The sequence below is a fragment of the Mandrillus leucophaeus genome, unplaced genomic scaffold (genome assembly GCF_000951045.1).
Source record: "Mandrillus leucophaeus isolate KB7577 unplaced genomic scaffold, Mleu.le_1.0 Scaffold211, whole genome shotgun sequence".
Lineage (NCBI taxonomy): Eukaryota > Metazoa > Chordata > Mammalia > Primates > Cercopithecidae > Mandrillus > Mandrillus leucophaeus.
In genome coordinates, this window is record NW_012102155.1 from 4,192,083 (window position 1) to 4,196,295 (window position 4,213).

At 44.9% G+C, this 4,213-nt stretch overlaps 1 protein-coding gene across 1 annotated transcript in view; it reads left to right on the forward strand.

The window, feature by feature from the left end:
• LOC105539927 (CWF19-like protein 1) overlaps positions 1-237 on the forward strand; it is a 2,716-nt gene extending 2,479 nt beyond the window's left edge. The window contains exon 2 of the mRNA XM_011980381.1: positions 35-237. The gene's annotated coding sequence lies outside the window, so the exon portion shown is untranslated. The remainder of the gene's footprint in view (positions 1-34) is intronic.
• Positions 238-4,213: the final 3,976 nt, after the last annotated feature.

The following is a 4,213-nucleotide window of genomic DNA, read 5'->3' on the forward strand; positions in this document are numbered from 1 at the left end:
AAAAAAAAATCCTATGTTAAAAGCATGTCGCCAGGCACAGTGGCTCATGCCTGTAATCCCAGGACTTTGGGAGGCCGAGGCAGGTGGATCACCTGAGGACTGGAGTTTGAGACCAGCCTGGCCAACATGGTGAAACCCCGTCTTTACTAAAACTACAAAAATTAGCTGGGTGTAGGGCCAGGTGCTTGTAATCTCAGCCACTTGGGAGGCTGAGGCAGGAGAATGGCTTGAACCTGGGAGGTGGAGGTTGCTGTGAGCCGAGATTGCTCCATTGCACTCCAGCCTGGGTGACAGCGAAACTCCATCTCAAAAATAAAATAAAAGAATAAAAGTATGTCTGTCATCCAGCTTCAAATACAGCTTGTGTATATCAACATTTTCAAAAACCTTTAAACTACCAAATGAAATCCAGGTGTTTTTCCAAAAAAAACCAAAAAACAAAAAACAATGAAGTTAACGCAGCTGCTAGCACTGAGTGTTTACAATGTGTCAGATAGTATTCTAAGTGCTTTTTATATATTGATTCATTTAATCCTCACAACAACCCTGTCCGGTAGTTACTATTATTATCCCCATTTTACAGATCAGGAAACTGTCATGCATGTCCCTGTGAAGAGACCACCAACCGGCTTTGTGTGAGCAAAAAGGCTGTTTATTTCACCTGGGTGCAGGCGGGCTGAGTCCAAAAAGAGAATCAGCAAAGGGAGATAGGGGTGAGGCCATTTTATAGGATTTGGTTAGGTAGTGGAAAATTACAGTCAAAGGGGGTTATTCTCTGGTGGGCAGGGGCAGGGGTCACAAGGTGCTCAGTGGGGGAGCTTCTGAACCAGGAGAAGGAATTTCACAAGGTAATGTCATCAGTTAAGGCGGGAACCGGCCATTTCCACTTCTTTTGTGATTCTTCACTTGCTTCAGGCCATCTGGATGTATATGTACAGGTCACAGGGGATATATGATGGCTTAGCTTGGGCTCAGAGGCCTGACATTCCTGTCTTCTTATATTAATAAGAAAAATAATGTAAAATAGTGTTGAAGTAATGGGGCAGTGAAAATTTTAGGGGAATGGTATGGAGAGATAATGGGTGATGTTTCTCAGGGCTGCTTTGAGCAGAATTAGGGTCACTGTGGGAACCTAGAGTGGGAGAGATTTTGTGGTAAGGGGTGATATTGTGGGGTTGTTAGAAGAAACATTTGTCACATAGAATGATTGGTGATGGCCCGGATATGGTTTTGTATGAATTGAGAAACTAAACGGAAGACATGAGGTCTGAATAAGAGAAGGAGAAAAACAGGTATTAAAGGACCAAGAATTGGGAGGACTCAGGATATCCAATTAGAGAGTGCCCAAGGGGGTTCAGCGCAATTACTCGCTTGGTTGGTGAGTTTTGGGGCTCTATTCTTGACAGAGTCCTCTTTTTTAAGTTGGAGGCTGAGCTTGGTGAGGTGTGTTTTTAAAAGACCATTAGTCTGTTCTACCTTTCCTGAAGATTGAGGACAGTAAGGGGTATGAAGGTTTTACTGAATACCAAGAGCCTGAGAAACTGCTTGGGTGATTTGACTAATAAAGGCCAGTCCGTTATTGGACTGTATAGAGGTAGGAAGGCCAAACCTAAGAATTATGTCTGACAGAAGGGAAGCAATGACCGTGGTGGCCTTTTCAGACCCTGTGGGAAAGGCCTCTACCCATCCAGTGAAAGTGTCTATCCAGACCAAGAGTTTTCTGACTTTAGTTTTCTAAACTCAGGGCATTTTAGTTTATTTTAGTTTTCTGACTCAGGGCATGTGAGTAAAGTCAACTTACCAGTCCTTGGCAGGGGCAAATCCCCGAGCTTGATGTGTAGGGAAGGGAGGGGGCCTGAACAATCCCTGAGGAGTAGTGGAATAGCAGATGGAACACTGAGAAGTGATTTCCTGGAGGATATATTGGCATGATGGAAAGGAAATGAGAGGTTTTAAGATATGGGCTAGTGGCTTGTAACCTACATGGAAGAGGTTATGAAATGATAACAGAATAGAAATGGACCTGTGAGGCTGGAAGGAGATATTTTGCTTGGTCTAAGAACAATTTGCCTTGTGTGGAAAGAGATTGATAAGGTGGAAGCTTCAGTTGGGGAGTAGGTGGGAGTGACTGATTAGAAGGAGAAAAACTGGCCATGAGGGACAGAAGTTGGAACGCTAGCTGCTTCTTTAGCAACCTTATCAGCATAACCATTGCCCTGAGCAATGGGATCTGATGCCTTTTGATGGCCCTTGCAGTGAATGACTCCAGCTTCCTTTGGAAGTAAAGTGGCCTTGAGAAGAGTTTTTATTAAAGAGGCATTAATGATAGAGGACCCTTGCATAGTGAGGAAATCTTTTTCAGCCTACATAACAGCGTGGTGGTGCAGGATATGGAAGGCAAATTTAGAGTCAGTATAAATATTGACACATAGTCCCTTTGCAGGAATGAGGGCCCAAGTTATGGTAATGAGTTTGGCTTGCTGAGAGGTAGTGGAGAGGGGCAGAGTGGTAGCCTCAATGATAGATGTGGAGGATACTATAGCCTGCCTTTGCTGGTGAGTGGCAATTAGGCCTGGTGGAACTGCCATCAATAAACCAAGTGTGATCAGAGTGAGGAACAGAAAAGAAGGAAATATGGGGAAATGGAGTGAATGTCAGGTGGATCAGAGATACAATCTTGGGGGTCAGGTGTGGTATCAGGTATAATGTGGGGGCCAGCCTAAAACAGTAAGGTCAAGTTGGACAGAAAGACTACAGGGCACAGTCCCGGCTCTTGTGTAAGAATTTTGACCACACAGCCCTATATTTTAGCTGTGTGTAATGAAAAGGGTTGGAATGAGTTAGGGAAAGCTAGTGTGGGAGCAGCTTCTAGGGCTATTTTTAAAGAAGGGAAAGAGGAGTAGTGAAAGGATTAGGATCTATGGGGTCAGCTAGGTTTGCTTTTGTGAGTTTAATGGTTTAATCAGGGTGGTAAAACTAGGTATCCAAAGACAGAAGTATCTAACCATGCCTAGGAAGGAAGTGTAGAAGGGGTTGGGGTTTGAGAGATTAGCCAGACACGATCAGCAGGGAAAGCATGTGTGTTTTCATGAAGAATTATGCTGAGATAGGTAAGGGATGAGGAAGAAATTTGGGCTTGACTGAAGTAATGGGGGCTGTCCGTGAAATCTTGCAGCAGTACAGCCCAGGTAATTTGCTGAGCCTGATGGGTGTCAGGGTCAGTCCAAGTGAAAACAAAGAGAGGCTGGGATGAAGGGTGCAAAGGAATAGTAAAGAAAGCATGTTTGAGATCCAGAACAGAATAATGGGTTGTGGAGGGATTGTGGAGGGAGGTATTGAGGATAGGAGAGTATATGGATTTGGCACCATGGGGTGGGTAGGCAAAACAATTTGGTTGATAAGGCGTAGATCCTGAACTAACTTGTAAGACTTGTCTGGTTTTTGGACAGGTAAAATGGGGAACGGTAAGAAGAGTTTATGGGCTTTAAAAGGCCATGCTATAACAGGCGAGTAATAACGGGCTTTAATCCTTTTAAAGTGTGCCGTGGGATGGAATATTGGTGTTGAGCAGGGTAAGGGTGATTAGGTTTTAATGGGATAGTAATGGGCATGTGATTGGTTGCCAGGGAGGGAGTAGAGGTGTCCCATACTTGTGGGTTAAGGTTGGGGGAAATGAGAGGAGGATGTGAAGGAGGTTTTGAACTGGGGAAAAGGGTGGCAATGAAGTGTGGCTGTAGCCTAGGAATAGTCAGGGAAGCAGATAATTTAGTTAAAATGTCTCAACTTAATAAGGGAGCTGGGCAGGTGGGGATAAGTAAAAAGGAGTGCATAAAAGAATGTTGTCCAAGTTGGCATCAGAGTTGGGGAGTTTTAAGAGGTTTAGAAGCCTGGCCGTCAATACCCACAACAGTTATGGAGGCAAGGCCCTTGAAAAGAAGGTAATGTGGAGTGGGTAGTCTCCGTATTAATTAAGAAGTGGACTGACTTACCCTCCACTGTAAGAGTTACCCAAAGTATCTGTGACAGTCCATGAGGCTTCCGAGGCGATCGGGCAGCGTCAGTCTTCAGCCACTAAGCCAAGAAGATCTGGGAAGAAGTCAGTCAGAGGGCCTTGGGCCAGACTTCCAGGGAGTGACTGCCAGGCGAGTTGGACAGTCCAGTTTCCAGTGAGGTCCCACACAGATGGGACATAGCTTGGGAGGAATCCTGGGCT